This window comes from Chiloscyllium punctatum, chromosome 3 (genome assembly GCF_047496795.1).
Source record: "Chiloscyllium punctatum isolate Juve2018m chromosome 3, sChiPun1.3, whole genome shotgun sequence".
Lineage (NCBI taxonomy): Eukaryota > Metazoa > Chordata > Chondrichthyes > Orectolobiformes > Hemiscylliidae > Chiloscyllium > Chiloscyllium punctatum.
The window spans coordinates 25518283-25531930 of record NC_092741.1 but is presented as its reverse complement, the minus strand read 5'-3'; the positions used below and the strand labels follow the sequence as shown (position 1 = coordinate 25531930).

The 13648-nt window shown below is 51.6% G+C and overlaps 9 non-coding genes across 9 annotated transcripts; all 9 read left to right on the top strand.

The window, feature by feature from the left end:
• The first annotated feature begins 178 nt into the window (after positions 1-178).
• On the top strand, positions 179-297 carry LOC140474878 (5S ribosomal RNA). The gene has a single exon (XR_011959501.1). It is a non-coding gene; the product is annotated as a 5S ribosomal RNA (ribosomal RNA).
• Positions 298-1828: 1531 nt separating this feature from the next.
• LOC140469428 (5S ribosomal RNA) lies at positions 1829-1947 on the top strand. Its single transcript, XR_011956104.1, has one exon. It is a non-coding gene; the product is annotated as a 5S ribosomal RNA (ribosomal RNA).
• Positions 1948-3464: 1517 nt separating this feature from the next.
• On the top strand, positions 3465-3583 carry LOC140469378 (5S ribosomal RNA). Its single transcript, XR_011956083.1, has one exon. It is a non-coding gene; the product is annotated as a 5S ribosomal RNA (ribosomal RNA).
• A 1517-nt stretch (positions 3584-5100) lies between these two features.
• Positions 5101-5219, top strand: LOC140469332 (5S ribosomal RNA). Its single transcript, XR_011956068.1, has one exon. It is a non-coding gene; the product is annotated as a 5S ribosomal RNA (ribosomal RNA).
• A 1531-nt stretch (positions 5220-6750) lies between these two features.
• On the top strand, positions 6751-6869 carry LOC140469294 (5S ribosomal RNA). Its single transcript, XR_011956055.1, has one exon. It is a non-coding gene; the product is annotated as a 5S ribosomal RNA (ribosomal RNA).
• Positions 6870-8390: 1521 nt separating this feature from the next.
• LOC140469236 (5S ribosomal RNA) lies at positions 8391-8509 on the top strand. Its single transcript, XR_011956032.1, has one exon. It is a non-coding gene; the product is annotated as a 5S ribosomal RNA (ribosomal RNA).
• Positions 8510-10026: 1517 nt separating this feature from the next.
• LOC140469195 (5S ribosomal RNA) lies at positions 10027-10145 on the top strand. Its single transcript, XR_011956014.1, has one exon. It is a non-coding gene; the product is annotated as a 5S ribosomal RNA (ribosomal RNA).
• A 1531-nt stretch (positions 10146-11676) lies between these two features.
• Positions 11677-11795, top strand: LOC140473378 (5S ribosomal RNA). Its single transcript, XR_011958319.1, has one exon. It is a non-coding gene; the product is annotated as a 5S ribosomal RNA (ribosomal RNA).
• A 1517-nt stretch (positions 11796-13312) lies between these two features.
• On the top strand, positions 13313-13431 carry LOC140469127 (5S ribosomal RNA). The gene has a single exon (XR_011955968.1). It is a non-coding gene; the product is annotated as a 5S ribosomal RNA (ribosomal RNA).
• Positions 13432-13648: the final 217 nt, after the last annotated feature.

Here is a 13648-nt window from a genome sequence, read left to right as displayed (position 1 = left end):
ACAGGAGCCTGGTGGGCAAGGGCTAGCTGGAGGGAGGGAGGGAGGGAAGCACGCACGGAGGAGAAAGAGCAAAGAGAAAAGAGAGAAAAAAAAAACAAAGGGGATCAAGAGAAAGAGCAGCAAAGAAAATGTGGCTGGCCAGCACGCCTTGAAGTGGGGAGAAAAGGCAAGGGCCAGCGCCTACGGCCATACTAGTCTGAAAACGCCCGATCTCGTCTGATCTCGGAAGTTAAGCAGACTCAGGCCTGGTTAGTACTTGGATGGGAGACCGCCTGGGAATACCAGGTGCAGTAGGCTTTTTCCGCCAGCAGGGGCTGCTCAAGTCACCCCTCTGCACTCGTGTTGGGCCACGCACGCAATGCAGCGACAGGTTATTTTTGCTGCCGCTGTGCCTGGCATCAGTCTCCTGCAGGCAGGAGACAGGGAGGGGAGGAGAGCGGAGCGCTGCCAAAATCAGCAAGAAAGAGGGAAAGAAAGGGATTGGGGCTGCACGCTGTCTGCGGCTGGCAGTCAGGAAAGGAGGACAATAGACAATAGGTGCAGGAGTTGGCCATTCTGCCCTTGGAGCCTGCACCACCATTCAATATGATCATGGCTGATCATCCTTAATCAGTATCCTGTTCCTGCCTTATCTCCATAAGCCTTGATTCCACTATCCTTGAGAGCTCTGTCCAACTCTTTCTTCAATGAATCCAGAGACTGGGCCTCCACTGCCCTCTGGGGCAGAGCATTCCACACAGCCACCACTCTCTGGGTGAAGACGTTTCTCCTCATCTCTGTCCTAAACGGTCTACCCCGTATTTTTAAGCTGTGTCCCCTGTTTCGGCACTCACGTTTCCTGCCGCCAGAGTGTCCAATCCTTTGATAATCTTATATGTCTCAACCAGATCCCCTCTCAGTCTTCTAAACTCAAGGGTACACAAGCCCAGTCGCTCCAGTCTTTCAGTGTAAGGTAATCCCGCCATTCCAGGAATTGACCTCGTCAACCTACGCTGCACTCCCTCAATAGCCAGAATGTCTCTCCTCAAATTTGGAGACCAGAACTGCACACAGTACTCCAGGTGTGGTCTCACCAGGGCCCTGTACACCTGCAGAAGAACCTCTTTGCTTCTGTACTCAATCCCTCTTGTTATGAAGGCCAGCATGCTATTAGCCTTCTTCACTACCTGCTGTACCTGCATGCTTACCTTCATTGAGCGGTGTACAAGAACCCCCAGATCTCTCTGTACTGTCCCTTGACCGAAATTGATTCCATTTAGGTAGTAATCTGCCTTCCTGTTCTTGCCACCAAAGTGGATAAGCATCCATTTATCCACATTAAAGTGCATCTGCCATGCATCTGACCACTCACCTAACTTGTCCAGGTCACCCGGTAATCTCCTAACATCCTCATCACATTTCACCCTGCCACCCAGCTCAGTATCATCAGCAAATTTGCTAATGTTATTGCTAATAGCATCTTCTATATCATGAACATATATTGTAAAAAGCTGCGGTCCCAGTACTGATCCCTGCGGTACCCCACTGGTCACTGCCTGCCATTCCGAAATGGAGGCGTGGAGGAGTGTGGAAGGATGAGAGAATGCAGGCTGCAGCCCTATGAAGCAGGGGGAGGTTTTGCAGTTGGCCTGTGTGGGGATGTGGGAGACGACAGGAGCCTGGTGGGCAAGGGCTAGCTGGAGGGAGGGAGGGAGGGAAGCACGCACGGAGGAGAAAGAGCAAAGAGAAAAGAGAGAAAAAAAAAACAAAGGGGATCAAGAGAAAGAGCAGCAAAGAAAATGTGGCTGGCCAGCACGCCTTGAAGTGGGGAGAAAAGGCAAGGGCCAGCGCCTACGGCCATACTAGTCTGAAAACGCCCGATCTCGTCTGATCTCGGAAGCTAAGCAGACTCAGGCCTGGTTAGTACTTGGATGGGAGACCGCCTGGGAATACCAGGTGCAGTAGGCTTTTTCCGCCAGCAGGGGCTGCTCAAGTCACCCCTCTGCACTCGTGTTGGGCCACGCACGCAATGCAGCGACAGGTTATTTTTGCTGCCGCTGTGCCTGGCATCAGGAGACAGGGAGGGGAGGAGAGCGGAGCGCTGCCAAAATCAGCAAGAAAGACGGAAAGAAAGGGATTGGGGCTGCACGCTGTCTGCGGCTGGCAGTCAGGAAAGGAGGACAATAGACAATAGGTGCAGGAGTTGGCCATTCTGCCCTTGGAGCCTGCACCACCATTCAATATGATCATGGCTGATCATCCTTAATCAGTATCCTGTTCCTGCCTTATCTCCATAAGCCTTGATTCCACTATCCTTGAGAGCTCTGTCCAACTCTTTCTTCAATGAATCCAGAGACTGGGCCTCCACTGCCCTCTGGGGCAGAGCATTCCACACAGCCACCACTCTCTGGGTGAAGACGTTTCTCCTCATCTCTGTCCTAAACGGTCTACCCCGTATTTTTAAGCTGTGTCCCCTGTTTCGGCACTCACGTTTCCTGCCGCCAGAGTGTCCAATCCTTTGATAATCTTATATGTCTCAACCAGATCCCCTCTCAGTCTTCTAAACTCAAGGGTACACAAGCCCAGTCGCTCCAGTCTTTCAGTGTAAGGTAATCCCGCCATTCCAGGAATTGACCTCGTCAACCTACGCTGCACTCCCTCAATAGCCAGAATGTCTCTCCTCAAATTTGGAGACCAGAACTGCACACAGTACTCCAGGTGTGGTCTCACCAGGGCCCTGTACACCTGCAGAAGAACCTCTTTGCTTCTGTACTCAATCCCTCTTGTTATGAAGGCCAGCATGCTATTAGCCTTCTTCACTACCTGCTGTACCTGCATGCTTACCTTCATTGAGCGGTGTACAAGAACCCCCAGATCTCTCTGTACTGTCCCTTGACCGAAATTGATTCCATTTAGGTAGTAATCTGCCTTCCTGTTCTTGCCACCAAAGTGGATAAGCATCCATTTATCCACATTAAAGTGCATCTGCCATGCATCTGACCACTCACCTAACTTGTCCAGGTCACCCGGTAATCTCCTAACATCCTCATCACATTTCACCCTGCCACCCAGCTCAGTATCATCAGCAAATTTGCTAATGTTATTGCTAATAGCATCTTCTATATCATGAACATATATTGTAAAAAGCTGCGGTCCCAGTACTGATCCCTGCGGTACCCCACTGGTCACTGCCTGCCATTCCGAAATGGAGGCGTGGAGGAGTGTGGAAGGATGAGAGAATGCAGGCTGCAGCCCTATGAAGCAGGGGGAGGTTTTGCAGTTGGCCTGTGTGGGGATGTGGGAGACGACAGGAGCCTGGTGGGCAAGGGCTAGCTGGAGGGAGGGAGGGAGGGAAGCACGCACGGAGGAGAAAGAGCAAAGAGAAAAGAGAGAAAAAAAAAACAAAGGGGATCAAGAGAAAGAGCAGCAAAGAAAATGTGGCTGGCCAGCACGCCTTGAAGTGGGGAGAAAAGGCAAGGGCCAGCGCCTACGGCCATACTAGTCTGAAAACGCCCGATCTCGTCTGATCTCGGAAGCTAAGCAGACTCAGGCCTGGTTAGTACTTGGATGGGAGACCGCCTGGGAATACCAGGTGCAGTAGGCTTTTTCCGCCAGCAGGGGCTGCTCAAGTCACCCCTCTGCACTCGTGTTGGGCCACGCACGCAATGCAGCGACAGGTTATTTTTGCTGCCGCTGTGCCTGGCATCAGGAGACAGGGAGGGGAGGAGAGCGGAGCGCTGCCAAAATCAGCAAGAAAGACGGAAAGAAAGGGATTGGGGCTGCACGCTGTCTGCGGCTGGCAGTCAGGAAAGGAGGACAATAGACAATAGGTGCAGGAGTTGGCCATTCTGCCCTTGGAGCCTGCACCACCATTCAATATGATCATGGCTGATCATCCTTAATCAGTATCCTGTTCCTGCCTTATCTCCATAAGCCTTGATTCCACTATCCTTGAGAGCTCTGTCCAACTCTTTCTTCAATGAATCCAGAGACTGGGCCTCCACTGCCCTCTGGGGCAGAGCATTCCACACAGCCACCACTCTCTGGGTGAAGACGTTTCTCCTCATCTCTGTCCTAAACGGTCTACCCCGTATTTTTAAGCTGTGTCCTCTGTTTCGGCACTCACGTTTCCTGCCGCCAGAGTGTCCAATCCTTTGATAAGCTTATATGTCTCAACCAGATCCCCTCTCAGTCTTCTAAACTCAAGGGTACACAAGCCCAGTCGCTCCAGTCTTTCAGTGTAAGGTAATCCCGCCATTCCAGGAATTGACCTCGTCAACCTACGCTGCACTCCCTCAATAGCCAGAATGTCTCTCCTCAAATTTGGAGACCAGAACTGCACACAGTACTCCAGGTGTGGTCTCACCAGGGCCCTGTACACCTGCAGAAGAACCTCTTTGCTTCTGTACTCAATCCCTCTTGTTATGAAGGCCAGCATGCTATTAGCCTTCTTCACTACCTGCTGTACCTGCATGCTTACCTTCATTGAGCGGTGTACAAGAACCCCCAGATCTCTCTGTACTGTCCCTTGACCGAAATTGATTCCATTTAGGTAGTAATCTGCCTTCCTGTTCTTGCCACCAAAGTGGATAAGCATCCATTTATCCACATTAAAGTGCATCTGCCATGCATCTGACCACTCACCTAACTTGTCCAGGTCACCCGGTAATCTCCTAACATCCTCATCACATTTCACCCTGCCACCCAGCTCAGTATCATCAGCAAATTTGCTAATGTTATTGCTAATAGCATCTTCTATATCATGAACATATATTGTAAAAAGCTGCGGTCCCAGTACTGATCCCTGCGGTACCCCACTGGTCACTGCCTGCCATTCCGAAATGGAGGCGTGGAGGAGTGTGGAAGGATGAGAGAATGCAGGCTGCAGCCCTATGAAGCAGGGGGAGGTTTTGCAGTTGGCCTGTGTGGGGATGTGGGAGACGACAGGAGCCTGGTGGGCAAGGGCTAGCTGGAGGGAGGGAGGGAGGGAAGCACGCACGGAGGAGAAAGAGCAAAGAGAAAAGAGAGAAAAAAAAAACAAAGGGGATCAAGAGAAAGAGCAGCAAAGAAAATGTGGCTGGCCAGCACGCCTTGAAGTGGGGAGAAAAGGCAAGGGCCAGTGCCTACGGCCATACTAGTCTGAAAACGCCCGATCTCGTCTGATCTCGGAAGCTAAGCAGACTCAGGCCTGGTTAGTACTTGGATGGGAGACCGCCTGGGAATACCAGGTGCAGTAGGCTTTTTCCGCCAGCAGGGGCTGCTCAAGTCACCCCTCTGCACTCGTGTTGGGCCACGCACGCAATGCAGCGACAGGTTATTTTTGCTGCCGCTGTGCCTGGCATCAGTCTCCTGCAGGCAGGAGACAGGGAGGGGAGGAGAGCGGAGCGCTGCCAAAATCAGCAAGAAAGACGGAAAGAAAGGGATTGGGGCTGCACGCTGTCTGCGGCTGGCAGTCAGGAAAGGAGGACAATAGACAATAGGTGCAGGAGTTGGCCATTCTGCCCTTGGAGCCTGCACCACCATTCAATATGATCATGGCTGATCATCCTTAATCAGTATCCTGTTCCTGCCTTATCTCCATAAGCCTTGATTCCACTATCCTTGAGAGCTCTGTCCAACTCTTTCTTCAATGAATCCAGAGACTGGGCCTCCACTGCCCTCTGGGGCAGAGCATTCCACACAGCCACCACTCTCTGGGTGAAGACGTTTCTCCTCATCTCTGTCCTAAACGGTCTACCCCGTATTTTTAAGCTGTGTCCCCTGTTTCGGCACTCACGTTTCCTGCCGCCAGAGTGTCCAATCCTTTGATAATCTTATATGTCTCAACCAGATCCCCTCTCAGTCTTCTAAACTCAAGGGTACACAAGCCCAGTCGCTCCAGTCTTTCAGTGTAAGGTAATCCCGCCATTCCAGGAATTGACCTCGTCAACCTACGCTGCACTCCCTCAATAGCCAGAATGTCTCTCCTCAAATTTGGAGACCAGAACTGCACACAGTACTCCAGGTGTGGTCTCACCAGGGCCCTGTACACCTGCAGAAGAACCTCTTTGCTTCTGTACTCAATCCCTCTTGTTATGAAGGCCAGCATGCTATTAGCCTTCTTCACTACCTGCTGTACCTGCATGCTTACCTTCATTGAGCGGTGTACAAGAACCCCCAGATCTCTCTGTACTGTCCCTTGACCGAAATTGATTCCATTTAGGTAGTAATCTGCCTTCCTGTTCTTGCCACCAAAGTGGATAAGCATCCATTTATCCACATTAAAGTGCATCTGCCATGCATCTGACCACTCACCTAACTTGTCCAGGTCACCCGGTAATCTCCTAACATCCTCATCACATTTCACCCTGCCACCCAGCTCAGTATCATCAGCAAATTTGCTAATGTTATTGCTAATAGCATCTTCTATATCATGAACATATATTGTAAAAAGCTGCGGTCCCAGTACTGATCCCTGCGGTACCCCACTGGTCACTGCCTGCCATTCCGAAATGGAGGCGTGGAGGAGTGTGGAAGGATGAGAGAATGCAGGCTGCAGCCCTATGAAGCAGGGGGAGGTCTTGCAGTTGGCCTGTGTGGGGATGTGGGAGACGACAGGAGCCTGGTGGGCAAGGGCTAGCTGGAGGGAGGGAGGGAGGGAAGCACGCACGGAGGAGAAAGAGCAAAGAGAAAAGAGAGAAAAAAAAAACAAAGGGGATCAAGAGAAAGAGCAGCAAAGAAAATGTGGCTGGCCAGCACGCCTTGAAGTGGGGAGAAAAGGCAAGGGCCAGCGCCTACGGCCATACTAGTCTGAAAACGCCCGATCTCGTCTGATCTCGGAAGCTAAGCAGACTCAGGCCTGGTTAGTACTTGGATGGGAGACCGCCTGGGAATACCAGGTGCAGTAGGCTTTTTCCGCCAGCAGGGGCTGCTCAAGTCACCCCTCTGCACTCGTGTTGGGCCACGCACGCAATGCAGCGACAGGTTATTTTTGCTGCCGCTGTGCCTGGCATCAGGAGACAGGGAGGGGAGGAGAGCGGAGCGCTGCCAAAATCAGCAAGAAAGACGGAAAGAAAGGGATTGGGGCTGCACGCTGTCTGCGGCTGGCAGTCAGGAAAGGAGGACAATAGACAATAGGTGCAGGAGTTGGCCATTCTGCCCTTGGAGCCTGCACCACCATTCAATATGATCATGGCTGATCATCCTTAATCAGTATCCTGTTCCTGCCTTATCTCCATAAGCCTTGATTCCACTATCCTTGAGAGCTCTGTCCAACTCTTTCTTCAATGAATCCAGAGACTGGGCCTCCACTGCCCTCTGGGGCAGAGCATTCCACACAGCCACCACTCTCTGGGTGAAGACGTTTCTCCTCATCTCTGTCCTAAACGGTCTACCCCGTATTTTTAAGCTGTGTCCCCTGTTTCGGCACTCACGTTTCCTGCCGCCAGAGTGTCCAATCCTTTGATAATCTTATATGTCTCAACCAGATCCCCTCTCAGTCTTCTAAACTCAAGGGTACACAAGCCCAGTCGCTCCAGTCTTTCAGTGTAAGGTAATCCCGCCATTCCAGGAATTGACCTCGTCAACCTACGCTGCACTCCCTCAATAGCCAGAATGTCTCTCCTCAAATTTGGAGACCAGAACTGCACACAGTACTCCAGGTGTGGTCTCACCAGGGCCCTGTACACCTGCAGAAGAACCTCTTTGCTTCTGTACTCAATCCCTCTTGTTATGAAGGCCAGCATGCTATTAGCCTTCTTCACTACCTGCTGTACCTGCATGCTTACCTTCATTGAGCGGTGTACAAGAACCCCCAGATCTCTCTGTACTGTCCCTTGACCGAAATTGATTCCATTTAGGTAGTAATCTGCCTTCCTGTTCTTGCCACCAAAGTGGATAAGCATCCATTTATCCACATTAAAGTGCATCTGCCATGCATCTGACCACTCACCTAACTTGTCCAGGTCACCCGGTAATCTCCTAACATCCTCATCACATTTCACCCTGCCACCCAGCTCAGTATCATCAGCAAATTTGCTAATGTTATTGCTAATAGCATCTTCTATATCATGAACATATATTGTAAAAAGCTGCGGTCCCAGTACTGATCCCTGCGGTACCCCACTGGTCACTGCCTGCCATTCCGAAATGGAGGCGTGGAGGAGTGTGGAAGGATGAGAGAATGCAGGCTGCAGCCCTATGAAGCAGGGGGAGGTTTTGCAGTTGGCCTGTGTGGGGATGTGGGAGACGACAGGAGCCTGGTGGGCAAGGGCTAGCTGGAGGGAGGGAGGGAGGGAGGGAAGCACGCACGGAGGAGAAAGAGCAAAGAGAAAAGAGAGAAAAAAAAAACAAAGGGGATCAAGAGAAAGAGCAGCAAAGAAAATGTGGCTGGCCAGCACGCCTTGAAGTGGGGAGAAAAGGCAGGGGCCAGCGCCTACGGCCATACTAGTCTGAAAACGCCCGATCTCGTCTGATCTCGGAAGCTAAGCAGACTCAGGCCTGGTTAGTACTTGGATGGGAGACCGCCTGGGAATACCAGGTGCAGTAGGCTTTTTCCGCCAGCAGGGGCTGCTCAAGTCACCCCTCTGCACTCGTGTTGGGCCACGCACGCAATGCAGCGACAGGTTATTTTTGCTGCCGCTGTGCCTGGCATCAGGAGACAGGGAGGGGAGGAGAGCGGAGCGCTGCCAAAATCAGCAAGAAAGACGGAAAGAAAGGGATTGGGGCTGCACGCTGTCTGCGGCTGGCAGTCAGGAAAGGAGGACAATAGACAATAGGTGCAGGAGTTGGCCATTCTGCCCTTGGAGCCTGCACCACCATTCAATATGATCATGGCTGATCATCCTTAATCAGTATCCTGTTCCTGCCTTATCTCCATAAGCCTTGATTCCACTATCCTTGAGAGCTCTGTCCAACTCTTTCTTCAATGAATCCAGAGACTGGGCCTCCACTGCCCTCTGGGGCAGAGCATTCCACACAGCCACCACTCTCTGGGTGAAGACGTTTCTCCTCATCTCTGTCCTAAACGGTCTACCCCGTATTTTTAAGCTGTGTCCTCTGTTTCGGCACTCACGTTTCCTGCCGCCAGAGTGTCCAATCCTTTGATAATCTTATATGTCTCAACCAGATCCCCTCTCAGTCTTCTAAACTCAAGGGTACACAAGCCCAGTCGCTCCAGTCTTTCAGTGTAAGGTAATCCCGCCATTCCAGGAATTGACCTCGTCAACCTACGCTGCACTCCCTCAATAGCCAGAATGTCTCTCCTCAAATTTGGAGACCAGAACTGCACACAGTACTCCAGGTGTGGTCTCACCAGGGCCCTGTACACCTGCAGAAGAACCTCTTTGCTTCTGTACTCAATCCCTCTTGTTATGAAGGCCAGCATGCTATTAGCCTTCTTCACTACCTGCTGTACCTGCATGCTTACCTTCATTGAGCGGTGTACAAGAACCCCCAGATCTCTCTGTACTGTCCCTTGACCGAAATTGATTCCATTTAGGTAGTAATCTGCCTTCCTGTTCTTGCCACCAAAGTGGATAAGCATCCATTTATCCACATTAAAGTGCATCTGCCATGCATCTGACCACTCACCTAACTTGTCCAGGTCACCCGGTAATCTCCTAACATCCTCATCACATTTCACCCTGCCACCCAGCTCAGTATCATCAGCAAATTTGCTAATGTTATTGCTAATAGCATCTTCTATATCATGAACATATATTGTAAAAAGCTGCGGTCCCAGTACTGATCCCTGCGGTACCCCACTGGTCACTGCCTGCCATTCCGAAATGGAGGCGTGGAGGAGTGTGGAAGGATGAGAGAATGCAGGCTGCAGCCCTATGAAGCAGGGGGAGGTTTTGCAGTTGGCCTGTGTGGGGATGTGGGAGACGACAGGAGCCTGGTGGGCAAGGGCTAGCTGGAGGGAGGGAGGGAGGGAAGCACGCACGGAGGAGAAAGAGCAAAGAGAAAAGAGAGAAAAAAAAAACAAAGGGGATCAAGAGAAAGAGCAGCAAAGAAAATGTGGCTGGCCAGCACGCCTTGAAGTGGGGAGAAAAGGCAAGGGCCAGTGCCTACGGCCATACTAGTCTGAAAACGCCCGATCTCGTCTGATCTCGGAAGCTAAGCAGACTCAGGCCTGGTTAGTACTTGGATGGGAGACCGCCTGGGAATACCAGGTGCAGTAGGCTTTTTCCGCCAGCAGGGGCTGCTCAAGTCACCCCTCTGCACTCGTGTTGGGCCACGCACGCAATGCAGCGACAGGTTATTTTTGCTGCCGCTGTGCCTGGCATCAGTCTCCTGCAGGCAGGAGACAGGGAGGGGAGGAGAGCGGAGCGCTGCCAAAATCAGCAAGAAAGACGGAAAGAAAGGGATTGGGGCTGCACGCTGTCTGCGGCTGGCAGTCAGGAAAGGAGGACAATAGACAATAGGTGCAGGAGTTGGCCATTCTGCCCTTGGAGCCTGCACCACCATTCAATATGATCATGGCTGATCATCCTTAATCAGTATCCTGTTCCTGCCTTATCTCCATAAGCCTTGATTCCACTATCCTTGAGAGCTCTGTCCAACTATTTCTTCAATGAATCCAGAGACTGGGCCTCCACTGCCCTCTGGGGCAGAGCATTCCACACAGCCACCACTCTCTGGGTGAAGACGTTTCTCCTCATCTCTGTCCTAAACGGTCTACCCCGTATTTTTAAGCTGTGTCCCCTGTTTCGGCACTCACGTTTCCTGCCGCCAGAGTGTCCAATCCTTTGATAATCTTATATGTCTCAACCAGATCCCCTCTCAGTCTTCTAAACTCAAGGGTACACAAGCCCAGTCGCTCCAGTCTTTCAGTGTAAGGTAATCCCGCCATTCCAGGAATTGACCTCGTCAACCTACGCTGCACTCCCTCAATAGCCAGAATGTCTCTCCTCAAATTTGGAGACCAGAACTGCACACAGTACTCCAGGTGTGGTCTCACCAGGGCCCTGTACACCTGCAGAAGAACCTCTTTGCTTCTGTACTCAATCCCTCTTGTTATGAAGGCCAGCATGCTATTAGCCTTCTTCACTACCTGCTGTACCTGCATGCTTACCTTCATTGAGCGGTGTACAAGAACCCCCAGATCTCTCTGTACTGTCCCTTGACCGAAATTGATTCCATTTAGGTAGTAATCTGCCTTCCTGTTCTTGCCACCAAAGTGGATAAGCATCCATTTATCCACATTAAAGTGCATCTGCCATGCATCTGACCACTCACCTAACTTGTCCAGGTCACCCGGTAATCTCCTAACATCCTCATCACATTTCACCCTGCCACCCAGCTCAGTATCATCAGCAAATTTGCTAATGTTATTGCTAATAGCATCTTCTATATCATGAACATATATTGTAAAAAGCTGCGGTCCCAGTACTGATCCCTGCGGTACCCCACTGGTCACTGCCTGCCATTCCGAAATGGAGGCGTGGAGGAGTGTGGAAGGATGAGAGAATGCAGGCTGCAGCCCTATGAAGCAGGGGGAGGTCTTGCAGTTGGCCTGTGTGGGGATGTGGGAGACGACAGGAGCCTGGTGGGCAAGGGCTAGCTGGAGGGAGGGAGGGAGGGAAGCACGCACGGAGGAGAAAGAGCAAAGAGAAAAGAGAGAAAAAAAAAACAAAGGGGATCAAGAGAAAGAGCAGCAAAGAAAATGTGGCTGGCCAGCACGCCTTGAAGTGGGGAGAAAAGGCAAGGGCCAGCGCCTACGGCCATACTAGTCTGAAAACACCCGATCTCGTCTGATCTCGGAAGCTAAGCAGACTCAGGCCTGGTTAGTACTTGGATGGGAGACCGCCTGGGAATACCAGGTGCAGTAGGCTTTTTCCGCCAGCAGGGGCTGCTCAAGTCACCCCTCTGCACTCGTGTTGGGCCACGCACGCAATGCAGCGACAGGTTATTTTTGCTGCCGCTGTGCCTGGCATCAGGAGACAGGGAGGGGAGGAGAGCGGAGCGCTGCCAAAATCAGCAAGAAAGACGGAAAGAAAGGGATTGGGGCTGCACGCTGTCTGCGGCTGGCAGTCAGGAAAGGAGGACAATAGACAATAGGTGCAGGAGTTGGCCATTCTGCCCTTGGAGCCTGCACCACCATTCAATATGATCATGGCTGATCATCCTTAATCAGTATCCTGTTCCTGCCTTATCTCCATAAGCCTTGATTCCACTATCCTTGAGAGCTCTGTCCAACTCTTTCTTCAATGAATCCAGAGACTGGGCCTCCACTGCCCTCTGGGGCAGAGCATTCCACACAGCCACCACTCTCTGGGTGAAGACGTTTCTCCTCATCTCTGTCCTAAACGGTCTACCCCGTATTTTTAAGCTGTGTCCCCTGTTTCGGCACTCACGTTTCCTGCCGCCAGAGTGTCCAATCCTTTGATAATCTTATATGTCTCAACCAGATCCCCTCTCAGTCTTCTAAACTCAAGGGTACACAAGCCCAGTCGCTCCAGTCTTTCAGTGTAAGGTAATCCCGCCATTCCAGGAATTGACCTCGTCAACCTACGCTGCACTCCCTCAATAGCCAGAATGTCTCTCCTCAAATTTGGAGACCAGAACTGCACACAGTACTCCAGGTGTGGTCTCACCAGGGCCCTGTACACCTGCAGAAGAACCTCTTTGCTTCTGTACTCAATCCCTCTTGTTATGAAGGCCAGCATGCTATTAGCCTTCTTCACTACCTGCTGTACCTGCATGCTTACCTTCATTGAGCGGTGTACAAGAACCCCCAGATCTCTCTGTACTGTCCCTTGACCGAAATTGATTCCATTTAGGTAGTAATCTGCCTTCCTGTTCTTGCCACCAAAGTGGATAAGCATCCATTTATCCACATTAAAGTGCATCTGCCATGCATCTGACCACTCACCTAACTTGTCCAGGTCACCCGGTAATCTCCTAACATCCTCATCACATTTCACCCTGCCACCCAGCTCAGTATCATCAGCAAATTTGCTAATGTTATTGCTAATAGCATCTTCTATATCATGAACATATATTGTAAAAAGCTGCGGTCCCAGTACTGATCCCTGCGGTACCCCACTGGTCACTGCCTGCCATTCCGAAATGGAGGCGTGGAGGAGTGTGGAAGGATGAGAGAATGCAGGCTGCAGCCCTATGAAGCAGGGGGAGGTTTTGCAGTTGGCCTGTGTGGGGATGTGGGAGACGACAGGAGCCTGGTGGGCAAGGGCTAGCTGGAGGGAGGGAGGGAGGGAAGCACGCACGGAGGAGAAAGAGCAAAGAGAAAAGAGAGAAAAAAAAAACAAAGGGGATCAAGAGAAAGAGCAGCAAAGAAAATGTGGCTGGCCAGCACGCCTTGAAGTGGGGAGAAAAGGCAAGGGCCAGTGCCTACGGCCATACTAGTCTGAAAACGCCCGATCTCGTCTGATCTCGGAAGCTAAGCAGACTCAGGCCTGGTTAGTACTTGGATGGGAGACCGCCTGGGAATACCAGGTGCAGTAGGCTTTTTCCGCCAGCAGGGGCTGCTCAAGTCACCCCTCTGCACTCGTGTTGGGCCACGCACGCAATGCAGCGACAGGTTATTTTTGCTGCCGCTGTGCCTGGCATCAGTCTCCTGCAGGCAGGAGACAGGGAGGGGAGGAGAGCGGAGCGCTGCCAAAATCAGCAAGAAAGACGGAAAGAAAGGGATTGGGGCTGCACGCTGTCTGCGGCTGGCAGTCAG